Below are 14,116 nucleotides of genomic sequence, written 5' to 3'. Positions count from 1 at the left end.
GGGGGGTATTGCAATCCCTCCTAATTTTTGGCTGCTAACCTTCAAATCACCTTTAAACTGGACTATTTATAAAATTCCTGACAATATAGAGGACAATTATTCATGAACATCTCTGGATAATACTCTCAGATGCAATTATATGGTAATATCAAAGATTTACTGTCTTTCTGCGATCTACCATTGCTAGACATATCAGTTAATTTCTATATACACTGTGTTCCAAATTATTATGCAAATAATATTTTCTCAGATTTTCCCAAATTACCTATATGAATTGCAGTCATTGTAATTTTCCAGTCAAATAACTATTAGAGTACAATTGAAAGGTTTTTGTACAAACTGCCTATGATAACAGTATATTTTTAAAAAAAATAAAAAACTCAAACTGCACTCAAAATGCATGTTCCAAATTATTGTTGCTTAGATGTGAACTGCCTCCCGCAGTCATAGACACTCCTTTTGATGATGCTTTTTTTTTGATGATTTTTTCCAAATAATACCATTAAATTTGAAGGCATTTATTATCTAACTAATTTAAAATGCACAAGGCGTGTGGTAAGGGGAAGTGGATGTCCTTGCTCATGGTGGTGCACGCAGAGGGCCTGCTGTGGAAGCTGGTCTAGGAGTCCAACTCTTTTTAAAATTGTCAAAAAGTTTTCTGAGGCCCTCCTCTACATCTCTTCCAGGGTGTATTACAATACCTCCTTTAAATGTTTGATAGGCCTTGCACTGAGTGTATAGGCTTTAGCAGTGTAGGAGTCCCATTATTTTTAAAATTATCTCTCTGGACATGAGTCTCTGAGAAAATGGCCACAGACAGTGACTCACCACGCACTTTCTGCATAGATACTCTTCTTCCGGGGACGGTCCACTGATGCGCTGCCAGTCACTCTCTTCAACAGAACTGCTCTGGCTCTCTGCTCTTCACTAATTACAGTGAATGCAGCCTTCTCCATCCCATTGTTGTTTTGGGGTGCTTGTTCAATTTTTAATACAGCAATGGCGGTAAGATCTTCACTTTCCACGTAGTCTTCATTCATCACGTCAACAGCTTTAGTTTCATTCAAGTCAAGTTCTTGCTTTTTCCCATTTTGTTCTATTTCTCGTTGTCTCATGTCAGTATAATCTGATGGAAATGAGTGTTCCTTCTGGTCACATAAATCTGTTCCACAGTTCATAACATGATAGCTTCTTTCCATGAATTCATTCACAAATTCTGTCTCTTTGTACAATCTTTTTAAAATTCTAAAAAAATGTATTCTGAGGCCATCCTCTACGTGTCTTCCAGGGAGTATTGCAGCCCCTCCTTAATTTTTTTTCTAGGCCTTGCACTTAGCGCATAGGCTTTACCAGTGTAGCAGTCCCACTCTTTTTAAAATTCTAACAAAATTTATTCTGAGGCCATCCTCTACATGTTTTCCAGGATGTATTGAAATCCCTCCTTTAAAGTTTTGCTAGGCCTTGCACTTAGTGCATAGGCTTTACCAGTCTAAGAGTCCCACTCCTTAATAATGGGAAAAAAAGGTTTTCTGAGGCCCTCCCCTATGTGTCTTCCAGGGTGTATTGGAGTCTCTCCTTCAAATTTTTGGCAGCCCTTGCACTTAGTTACTTAGTTCATATGCTTTATGAGTCTAAGAGTCCCACTACCAAACAATTTTAACAGAATGTATATGAGGCTCTCCTTTATGTCTAATACAGAGTGTATCAGAGTTCCTCTTTCTTCTAATTTTTGGCAGTTGTTGCATTATCTACATGGGCTTTGTGAGTTTCAGAGTCCCTCCTTCATAAATTAAATAGGATGTGTCTGACCGAGTCCCACACATCACATGCCCAGATTAGGTAGTAAAATGTTAAAATTACATTTACCGGTGAATAGTTTTTAACCATTGAAAGCAATGAGAAAGTGCAAAAATGCTACTGTCACGCAAGGTGTGTGAAAGACTTAGTGCAACACAGAGGGAAGAGGGAAAGGGAGCCCAGACTCTAGGGAAAGGGGGGAGTGGAGACCTCCTAGTCTGGTTTAGTGTCATCCTGTCTCAACTACCGTCCCTATATTGGCTCTTCACCAATTGCTGCACGCGTGCCTTGCCCTGACTTTCTCTGGCGTATGGCTATGGCTAGGGAAGGAAGGAGATGAGCACTAGTCGATCTCCACTAAACTCTATAGACAACAAGGGTAGACAAACAGGGGGGAAATGCTTAGCTTTAGATGACTCCAAACAAATGCGCACATGTCCTCAAGCTCCAGAGAGGACAAAGTACTGCTCTTGCTTAAGCCTCACAAATAGTAATGAATATCGCCGGCACCTCCCTCTCAGACACAACAGGTATTTATACACCCAGGCCAGGGAGCTAATTAGCCAGAGGGAGGTAGCCACTGGGTCATAGAGACAGCCAGCCTCTAAGAAGATGTCTGTAATGCCAAATGTAGAGATCTCCTGCAACCTACTGCAGGGCGACTGTCTGTCACTTCTGACACATCCGTGACAGCTACGTATGAACATAGCCTAAGGGGTAGAGGAGGCATTTTTTTTCTCTTTTTAATTTTGCCTTATATACAAGTTGTTATACAGGACAGAATGTTTTCTTGTAAAATCCATTTTAACTTCGGTTTTGGATGTTTTATTGTCACTCCGTAAAAGTGGCATAATACTCTGACAACATTGTTCCAAGCAGAGACCTGGGAGTCAGAGATGTGTCCAGGCATATTCCCCATGCTGTTCCCATTCCATTTGAGCGTTGATTCTATCCATGTCAGCAATTTTCCTGCCCCCCAGACCTCCTGGGAGGGTCTGTCTGAAAAATGCTCAAGTTTCCCATTGACTTCTATTATACTCATTACTCAAGTCAAGCCCATCTGTGTGACCGACCTGCTCGATTCGAGTAATGAGCACTCAAGCATTTTAGTGCTTGCTCATCACTAGTGCTCAGCTTCTGTTGTGTGAAGTTGGTATAATCTCTCAGTATGAATGGTAGGTGCCACAGGTATCATTTCACAAGCTTCAAAGGTCCAGGGTGCAGGGAAAATAATCATGAATAATATGGAAAACACTAGATATTAGCATGAAAGGTTTTTTTTTGTTTGTTATTAAATAAAGTACACAAATTAGTACAAGTGATTGAAGATTGATCCACGTGTTGGCGGCCTACAATATTTATAGTTCCTAAATAGTGTTGGGCGAGTATGTTCTATTAACCCTTTCACCGAGTACGCTCGGGCCGAGCTCCGAGTATTTATAGCTGCTCGGTGATAAGGTTAAATTGCTCCCGTGTGCATTATTTGCAACTGTTTGACAGCTTTATTACATGTGAGGAATGTCTATTTCTTACACATTCCTCACATGTAATAAAGCTGTCAAACAGTCGCAAATCATGCACACGGGAGCGATTCAACCATATCACCGAGCAGCTGTAAATACTCGAAGCTCGGCCCGAGCATATGTGGCACCCCAGGGATCTGGTTTCCACAGTAACAGCAATGTTATGTCTGAGAGCAGGTGGGAGGTCTCTTGGTCAGGAATCCTGTGCATGCCACACCTCCTGCCCAGTCCTGGGAGGGGAAGAACTTCCCCTATATAAACCTAGGGCTGAGTCAGGGTTAGTGAGTAGAGAAGAAGCAGAGGAAAGAAGCAAATATAGGAACAAAACAACAGGGGCTCTGTGGGAGCAGTGTTACAAGGAGTCAGGGGCTGGCAGCTGCAGAGCTCGCCCTGACTGAGAAGTGATCACCGGACCCGGAGTCCGAGGCTGTGGGGACTAACTCCTATCCAGCAGCAGAAACCGACCGGCAGGGGATTGCAGGTCCTCTGGCCCAGAAACCCGAAGGCCCCGAGTCACCGGCCATACGGGTGAGCACCACACGGTACACTCAGGGACATGGGCTACTTATACCTGCCTCTAGCAAGGTAGCCAGAAGAGTATCGTTAGTTTGGGAGGCCTACAACTCCGCCTGGCCAGGGGAGATCCCATCTGCTCAAGGACTGACCAGGCCCCAATCGCTAGCCAGTACTCCGGGAGGGTCTATCTTTGTGACCAGTAAAGACCCTGAACTACACAGTACCGTCTCCGAGTGGTTCCTGCTACCCCCATCATCCACGTCGGCTGCCCTGAGGCCATACCCCTCCCGTTGGGGGTTATACTATCACGCTGCACAATCCTACCACCGGCCTCAGCGGTCTGCCCTGCAGCAGCAGCTCCCTGGCTGCACTCAACGGGTGGCGTAGTCGTCCAACATCTACCGCTAAAACAGCGCCACTTAGTCTGACTCCCTGGGCACGGACCGGATCACCGCCACGAGACTACAACCCTCAACAGATCCGGCTCCGGGTAAGCTCCCGCGTGCGCAACGCAGCGCGACACAGGCCCAGGGGCGCGTCAACTTTTGGCGTAGTCGGCAGGATTTCGTGCCCGCAACCACCGGGTACTGCGTGCCTGAAAAAGAGACTTTTAAAACTTACCTGTGGTGAAGATTTCCGCCATCCGGCGCCATCTTCAGCCTTCTTCCCGCCATCGGTGAAGATTCCCGCCATCCGGCGCCATCTTCAGCCTTCTTCCCGCCATCCGTGGAGTTTTCCCGCCGTTGGACGCCATCTTGGGGACGCCGCGCGGGAAGAAGAGGGGCGTGGACTCCGAAAACGCGCGAGAACTGAAGCCCCGCCTCACGTCCGGACGTTGCGTAAGGTCCTGGAAGGAGCCCAGCAGACGCCGACGTCACAGGAGCGCGACGGAAGGTCCTCAACCCTGACGATCCACTGCGGAGCCGCGGCCTACGGAAGAGGATCATCGCAAGGTAGGCCACGGTCCACTAGGGGGGAGAAGGATGTCGGATACGGAGGAGAGCTTCACCGCTCCAACCCCCGCCAGCGCCACCGCTGTTGCGGTCATGCCTTTCACCATGCCCTATATCCCGGGAGCAGCCTGGCTACCCCAGTACTCAGGGGAGTCACATACCCTGCAGGACTTTAGAGAAAAACTGGATAGCCTCTTCCAGGTGTACCCCCTCACAGAAGAGCAAAAAGTAAGCATCCTGGTGGCCCAATTAACCGGGGCAGCCCAAAGGGAGGTAAAGTCCTGGCCACCTGGGGGGAGGACTGTCGCAGGGATACTAACCCGGCTGAGGGACACCTTTGATACCCGCACCTCAGCCGAGATCAAGCTTAGATTCTACGGGTGCAAACAGCGGGCACATGAGAGTATAAGGGACTATGCCCTGAACCTACAAGAGGCCCTGAGAGCCATTAAGCAGACCGACCCTGATGGCGTGGGAGACGAGGACAGGCTGTTAACTGAACAATTTATAGAGGGTTTATATTGCAATGCCCACCGAACCCAGTTGCGGGCAATGGCCTTACAGGACCCTCATCTGGGATTTGCACAGTTCAAGGACAGAGCCATCCGGGTGCTCCGAGAACCGGCACCAGGTGGCGTTGTGACCCACAGATGCCCCACTACCACCTACCACCAGGAGGCGGCGCCCTTGTCGGCAGGGCCTGTGGGAGCTGATGCGCAGGCTTTGAACAATGACTCGGCTCCAGACCTGCACCATCAGGTCCAAGAGCTAGCTAAAAGCGTTGCTGCGCTAACCCGAACTGTGCAGTCTTTACAGGTTTCCACTCCAGGGAAGATCCAGCTGGCATCCGGACCGGAGGACATCCCGTGGCGTCGACCAAGGAGGACCCCACCGGCCAGAGGAAGACCCAGCGACCGATACAACGAGGACGGGCAACCCATCTGCCGCCGCTGCAATCAACCCGGACATATGGCAAGGTACTGTCCTTTAAACTGGCACAACCTAGGGTAGAGGGCCAACCCCTAGGAAAAAGATCATCAGGCCCATCGAACTGGCGCGACAAATATGTGGGAGGACGTCCAGTCTTACCAGTGGTACTGGATGGCATTCCTATGAGTGCACTACTGGACACCGGGTCACAGGTCACCACCATCCCGTACGTGCTCTTCAAGCAGTACTGGAATGACTCGGATATTACCCGCTACCCTGACGATGACTTGAGTATCATCGCCAGCAATGGTCAGCCCGTGCCACAGATCGGATTTAAAGAGGTGACCATTAAAATTGGTAGAGTTGAACTGGCAGCACAGGGACTGATCATTGTAGACATTGACAAACACGAGAGTCACCCAAAGATAACTCTAGGAACTAATGTAATTGAAAATTGTCTTGCAGAGGTGATTTTCCTTTTACAGCAGGTTGCCAAGAACGCCAGCTCCGGCGAGCAGCGAGTGCTCCAAAAAGAGATCCGGGCACTGATGCGACGGCAACAGGTGGAACTCTCCGGCGGTGAGATTGGTAGCGTGAGAATGTGTGACCCTTTCCCTATTGCCATGCCCCCAAAAAGTGAAATGATGATTTGGTGCCGGGCAGCTATTGGTCTGAGAGGTAGAGATTACCAGGCAATGGTAGAACCAGTTTACTCAGACAGTAGGCCCACCATCTTGACAGCACGGGGGGTGGTTAATGTACGCCATGGGAGGGTGCCCGTTCGCATAATCAATATCGGGAAGAGGGAAGTGTACCTGCCCCGGTATGCCACGCTAGCCAAATTATATACCATTAACCAAAATTCTATACAATCTGTGGAACCCTTGCCTCCATCTCACCCGGAGGAAGGTAACGGCTCTAAGAAAACAATGGAGGACTGGTGTCAGCAACTATATTTGGGTACTGACTCCACTCCCTCACACCAGAAACAGGGAGTCTATCGGGTGGTTCAAGAGTACGAGAGAGTGTTTAGTAAACACCCGATAGACTTCGGGCGAGTCAGGGGGGTAGAACACCACATCCCCACGGGAGACCATCCTCCCATAAAAGAGAGGTATCGACCCGTACCCCCTGCACACTACCAACACGCCAAGGGGATGCTTAGAGACATGAAGGAGGCTGGGGTGATCAGGGATAGCTGTAGCCCCTGGGCAGCTCCACTAGTCTTAGTCAAAAAGAAAGACAACACCATGAGGATGTGTGTAGATTACCGGAAAATCAACCGTATCACACACAAGGATGCGTACCACTTACCAAGGATAGAGGAGTCTTTGGCTGCTTTAAGATCTGCTAACTTCTTCTCTACCTTGGATCTCACTAGTGGGTACTGGCAGGTTCCTGTAGCAGAGGCGGACCGGGAGAAGACCGCATTCACCACCCCGATGGGACTTAGCGAGTTTACCTGCATGCCGTTCGGACTCTGAAACGCACCAGGAACCTTCCAACGATTAATGGAGTGCTGTCTGGGCCACAGAAACTTCGAAACGGTCCTGTTGTACCTGGACGATGTCATCGTATATTCTAAGACTTATGAGGACCACCTGAAACACCTGGCGGAAGTGTTCGAAGCTCTGGCAAGCTACGGCCTAAAGGTGAAACCCTCCAAGTGTCACCTCCTGAAACCAAAGGTGCAGTACCTGGGACACGTGGTGAGCGCTGACGGAGTGGCTCCCGACCCTGATAAGATCACCGCAATTAAGGAATGGCCAAGTCCCTCCAGTGTAAAGGAAGTGCGTCAGTTCCTCGGGTTGGTAGGCTACTACCGCAGGTTCATCCCCGGTTTCACCAAAAAGGCAGCTCCTATGCAGGACCTCCTGATAGGCCAGTCCCGGAAGGCCAAGAACCAGAAGCCGCCCTTCAGATGGGAGAAGTTGGAAGAAGAGTCCTTCCGCCAGCTGAAGATGGCCCTCACGGGGGATGAAATCCTGGCGTACCCGGATTACAACCAGCCCTTTATCCTCTACACTGACGCAAGTAACATCGGGCTAGGAGCCGTGCTGTCCCAGATCCAGCAGGGGAAAGAACGAGTAATCGCTTACGCCAGCCGAAAACTGCGACCCACCGAGAGAAACCCTGAGAATTACAGCTCATTTAAGCTAGAGTTCCTGGCAGTGGTGTGGGCAGTCACCGAACGCTTTAAGCACTACCTCGCTTCTTCCCGGTTCGTCGTGTACACGGATAACAACCCGTTGACACACCTGGACACGGCAAGACTTGGTGCCCTAGAGCAGAGATGGATGGCCCGCCTGTCCAAATACGAGTTCACCATCAAATACCGGGCAGGATGCTCCAATACCAACGCGGACGCCCTGTCCAGGATGCCAAACCTACCGGACGTAGGAGAAGATCCAGAGGGACTGGAAGAAGTCGAACTCCCCGCGTTTCACCGTCATGGGACTATCCAGTATTCCCATCGGGTAAGGAGTAAGCAAGGCGCTACGCTTAACCCCTTACCTCACTACAACTGGGCGGAAACGCAAGACAGTGACCCTGCCGTCCGGCTGGTGAAGGAGATGCTGACTCGGCCAGAGGCTCGCCTTGACCCAGACGCTCCGGAGGAAGCCAAGCAACTGTGGGCTGAGAAGAGTCGACTGTTCCTTTACAAGGGGAAGTTGTGCCGCAGAATGGTTAACTCCCGGACGCATGAACTAATCTGGCAAGTAGTGGTGCCACGAAGAGACGCAGCCATGGTGATGGAGGCATACCACGACGGGGCTGGACACTTCGGATGGAAGAAGCTGGAGTTCCTGCTGCGCGAGCGGTTCCACTGGGTAGGCATGAGGGGAACCATCGAGAGGTGGTGCAGAGACTGTGGCCCGTGCAACCTAAGAAGGAAGGACCGTGCCAGCCAGAAGACTCCCCTGCAGTCCATCGTCACCCGGCAGCCGTTGGAACTGGTAGCCTTGGATCATGTAAAACTGACCCCAAGCAGAAGTGGCTACGTCTACGCACTAACCATCGTGGATCACTACTCCCGGTTCTTGGTTGTCGTCCCCGTCAAGGACTTAACAGCTCGAACAGCAGCGAGAGCCTTCCAGCAGCATTTCTGCCGTCCACACGGGTACCCGGACCAAGTGTTGACAGACCAGGGACCTGCCTTTGAAGCGGAGGTCTTCCAAGAATTCTGCACTCTGTATGGCTGCCGGAAGATAAGGACGACACCCTATCATCCGCAAACTAATGGACTTTGTGAGAAAATGAACCAGGTGGTAATGGATCTTCTGAAAACGTTGCCCCTGGAAGAACGCGGTCTGTGGCCTGAGAAGCTGCCCAATCTGGTGGACCTATACAACCACATCCCGGTAGGTTCCACCAACTGTACCCCGGCTTACCTAATGAGGGCGAGACCTGGTAAGTTACCTGTTGACCTGGAAATGGGAGTCCTGACACCCGAGGACACTTCACCAGAAGCAGACTGGGACACAGAGAGGCAGCAGCAGTACCGGAGAGTACAGGAGAGCGTGGAGCGAAGTCTCTGTCAGGCTAGGGAAAGACAAGAGAAAACTTACAACCAGTATGCTCCCGCTGTTCCCCTGGTACCCGGAGAGCAGGTCTTGAAGAGAAAAAGACGGCTCCACAAGTTGGACGACCAGTGGGAGAAGGACCCGTACACCGTACTGCCCTCAAGCCACGACAACCCAAAGGTCTGTACCATCAGTAAAGACGGAGGGGAAACCACAACCATTGTATCCCGGGATCACTTGAAGAAGTGTCCCGAACAGCTACGGAACCCTGAAGAGGAACAAGAAGACCCTCGACCCGTAGAGGAAAGGGAAGACATGGTTAGTACTGTGCTCGGAGACTTCCCTCGGTCTTGGACTCAAGTCAATGGCGCAGTTGTGGTACCCGTACTCACCTTCCTCCAACCAGCATCCCAAGCACCTACGGAGCGACAGGTAGAGCTGGAAGAGCAGCCGGTCCAGGAGGCAGAAGACTCCACACAAGCAGAACAGGAGGATCAACCCTCTGCTTATAGTGAGCCTGCCGTACCCCTAGTGAGCCAAAGAGCCGGTAGACAGCTGCCCAGTTTACCCTTGACAGCTCCTACACCCTGTAGTTCAGGGCTAGACAGTCAGCTCCGTAGGTCCACTAGGGCCACTAGAGGCCAGTTACCCGCACGTTGGAGGATTTGAAATGTATAAATTGTTTTATTTGTGGTTACCTGTTTTTCTTGTTACTTGTAAATAATTATGTGTTTCTAGTTATTTTTAGGAGTCCTTGGTGGATTTACCGGGAATCCTTGTACAATTAGTTGGAGCGTAACCCAGGATGGACTAAAAGACTGTTAAGGACTCGGGGCAGGACAGACCCCTACCTGGTTACGTCTCCCTGTTTTGGTGAAATGGACACCTTTGTTTTCTTCAAAGACTGCACCCGGTTGCGGACACGCCGTAACCATCTTTATGTGTTTTTCTGATTGTATTATTATTGTTTTTACCTTGTTATGTTTTTCTAAAATATGTTTAGTCCCGGAGTACTAAATTTCACTAGGGGGGAATGTGGCACCCCAGGGATCTGGTTTCCACAGTAACAGCAATGTTATGTCTGAGAGCAGGTGGGAGGTCTCTTGGTCAGGAATCCTGTGCATGCCACACCTCCTGCCCAGTCCTGGGAGGGGAAGAACTTCCCCTATATAAACCTAGGGCTGAGTCAGGGTTAGTGAGTAGAGAAGAAGCAGAGGAAAGAAGCAAATATAGGAACAAAACAACAGGAGCTCTGTGGGAGCAGTGTTACAAGGAGTCAGGGGCTGGCAGCTGCAGAGCTCGCCCTGACTGAGAAGTGATCACCGGACCCGGAGTCCGAGGCTGTGGGGACTAACTCCTATCCAGCAGCAGAAACCGACCGGCAGGGGATTGCAGGTCCTCTGGCCCAGAAACCCGAAGGCCCAGAGTCACCGGCCATACGGGTGAGCACCACACGGTACACTCAGGGACATGGGCTACTTATACCTGCCTCTAGCAAGGTAGCCAGAAGAGTATCGTTAGTTTGGGAGGCCTACAACTCCGCCTGGCCAGGGGAGATCCCATCTGCTCAAGGACTGACCAGGCCCCAATCGCTAGCCAGTACTCCGGGAGGGTCTATCTTTGTGACCAGTAAAGACCCTGAACTACACAGTACCGTCTCCGAGTGGTTCCTGCTACCCCCATCATCCACGTCGGCTGCCCTGAGGCCATACCCCTCCCGTTGGGGGTTATACTATCACGCTGCACAATCCTACCACCGGCCTCAGCGGTCTGCCCTGCAGCAGCAGCTCCCTGGCTGCACTCAACGGGTGGCGTAGTCGTCCAACATCTACCGCTAAAACAGCGCCACTTAGTCTGACTCCCTGGGCACGGACCGGATCACCGCCACGAGACTACAACCCTCAACAGATCCGGCTCCGGGTAAGCTCCCGCGTGCGCAACGCAGCGCGACACAGGCCCAGGGGCGCGTCACATACTCTGACAGAACATACTCGCTCAACACTATTCCTAAACCAAATTACCAGTCATTTTATTTCTATTGGTAACTAATGGAAATGTACCATTATCATTGTCAGAAAGACTGAGGAAGGTGGCGGTATACATACAGTTCCAAATGCCAATGCCAGGGTGGCAGACACAATATATACATACATAATTTTTCTTAGGATCAGATAACATTCTTAACACACTCAAATCCTTCCTTCCTCTGACAGATAAGCACTTCCAGAGGTGTCTTAGGAGCAGTTTATCTCCTCTCTATATGGTAGCATAGTCTTGTGCGTTTATACAGTTACAGGGACAAATTTAATACTCTGAAATTTTAAAAACTTAGAAAAAGACTATTGGTGCCACATTTCACAGTTGCTCACAATACATGATAAATCTCCGGCATCTTTAGACACTATTGCCTAAGGACTAGTTTAAACTGCCAGATGGCAGGTGTTAAATGACAGCCAATCAGCTTCTTTGTTTGTGTGTTTTTACCAGTGGATGTTTAATTGCCTCTTTAGACAGACAGATCGACCTCACTTTCATTCTATTACCCATCATTCTATGCGGTCATTGTTTGCAACAGCACATGTCCTTTTTACATAGGACGTGCTGCCGAGAACAATGATCTTTAGCCCTTTCCTGACATTTGATGCATATGTAAGTCATGATTGGGTAGGTGTTTATGCAGATTATCTTACAGTTATGTCAGGTGATTATTTCGGCACAAGAGCTGTGCCCTCATGATCACTGCTGGGAGCTCAGCTTAACTGACAGATGAGCCCCTGCAGTAACAGCCTTGGCCAGTGCAGGCACCATACCTGGCTGTCTAACTCTCTAAATGCTGCAGTCAATAGCGATTGTGGCATCCGGTGGACTCTGAAAAGGCTCCTTTTCACCACATCCTCCCTCCCTTCCCACAATGTGATGACTATGAGCTTATGGTTGTAATGACACTTGGAAGTAAAAGAATAGTCTGTGGGTCTGCCAGGTGGCCAGTTAAGCCCTGCCATAAGCAGAGACTCACAGGCATCCTTTAAGTGTAACACTGACATAAGGTTTCCAGGGTATTAGACCACTGAACAAACAATTAAAAGTATAAATGTAAAAGAAAGGTGTAAAAAGAAAAAAGAAACACAAATAAAGAACAAAAAAATGAAAAAATGTTTCGCCAATTACATCACATGTTTAATGTAAAAACAGAAGTCAACAAAAGAAATTACACATGAAGAAATAAAGCTGTTACAAAATTAAAAAAAGGCTGTTTCTTAATTATACTGACACACAAACAGTGGAATAAAACGTGATCATAAAGCCGTAAGTAAATATAAGTGATATCACTGAAAATGTCATCTTGTTCTGCAAATATCCAGCCCTCACATGGTTCTGTTGTCAGAAAAATAAGAAGTTATAGTTCTCCTAATATGGTGATGCAAAATCAAAAGATTTTTTTTTAAATATGGTTTTAGTGTGCAAAAGAAGCAAAACCTAAAAAAAACCTGATATAAATCTGGTATTGATGTAACTGTAATTGTTTTGACCTGTAATTGTTTTGTTCTGAAGAATAAAGCTGTCTCTTTCCTTTACCGAACAAATTAAGTTCTTTTACCCAATTAATGGCGTAAAAAATAAATAACCCCAAATCTTGAATTGCTATTTTTTATTCATTCTGCCTCCCAAAAATGGGTAAATAATTAAAAAAAGTTCCTCAAAATGCTATCAATGACAAGTTCAACTCATCTTGTAAAAACAAGCCCTCATATGGCTCTATTGGTTGTAAAAATAAAAAGTTATAGCTCGCAAAACATGGTGATACAAACATGAGTTTTTGTAAAAAAATAAGCAGGTTTATAAAAATTATATAAATCTGGCATCAATGTAATTCTACTAACCTGAAGAATAAAGTTATCTTCAGATTGGCCCACAGTGTGCCTAATCCCCAGTTAGCATCCACATATTTGTCATTACTGTAGCAGGGAGAGCCCACTTAACAATTTATGGTGTGCGTGCCTCAGGGCTGGACTGGGACAAAAAAAAGGAGCTGTGGCACACAAATCCCACCAGCCCACATACTATAAAACCCATCACCTCAGTGAATTTTGCTTTACTTGGTCATACCCCTCAATACTCTCTTAAAGGAGTTATTTGAAGAGCCATATGTGAATGGTGCAGCGGTGCGCATGATCAACCACCATAAACCAATAGTGGCCTTCCAGAAGTCCAATGTCGCCTCTCCAACAACAGGACAGGAGAAGTGGTACTGTGCAGCGTATATGACGCGCCCCCAGGGCCGTGGGATTTACCTGTCTGTAATCTACACACATTCTCATGCTTCCATCCTTTTTCCTGACTAGGACCAGGGGAGCTGCCCATGGACTACAGCTATCCCTTACTACCCCTGCCTTCTTCATGTCGTGCAACATCTCCTTCGCCTTCTGGTAGTGTGCTGGTGGTATGGGCCTGTAACGTTCCTTGATGGGTGGATGGTAACCTGTGAGTATATGGTGTTGTACCCCTTTAATCCTCCCAAAGTCAAGTGGGTGTTTACTGAATACCTGCTCGTATTCCTGAACCAACCGGTGTACAGTCATGGCCAAAAGTATTGAGAATGACACCAAAATTATATTTTCACATGATCTGCTGGCTTCTGGTTTTTATTAGTGTTTGTCTGATGTTTATATCACATACAGAAATATAATTGCAATCATATTATGAGTACCAATAGGTTATATTGACAGTTAGAATGAGTTAATGCAGCAAGTCAATATTTGCAGTGTTGCCCCTTCTTCTTCAAGACCTCTGTAATTCTCCCTGGCATGCTCTCAATCAACTTTTGGACCAAATCCTGACTGATAGCAGTCCATTCTTGCATAATCAATGCTTG

The sequence above is a fragment of the Phyllobates terribilis genome, unplaced genomic scaffold (genome assembly GCF_046119375.1).
Source record: "Phyllobates terribilis strain yellow unplaced genomic scaffold, ASM4611937v1 Scaffold_1__5_contigs__length_1240528914, whole genome shotgun sequence".
In the NCBI taxonomy this organism is placed as follows: domain Eukaryota; kingdom Metazoa; phylum Chordata; class Amphibia; order Anura; family Dendrobatidae; genus Phyllobates; species Phyllobates terribilis.
The sequence above is the reverse complement of the archived record's forward strand: the minus strand, read 5'-3'. Positions refer to the sequence as shown.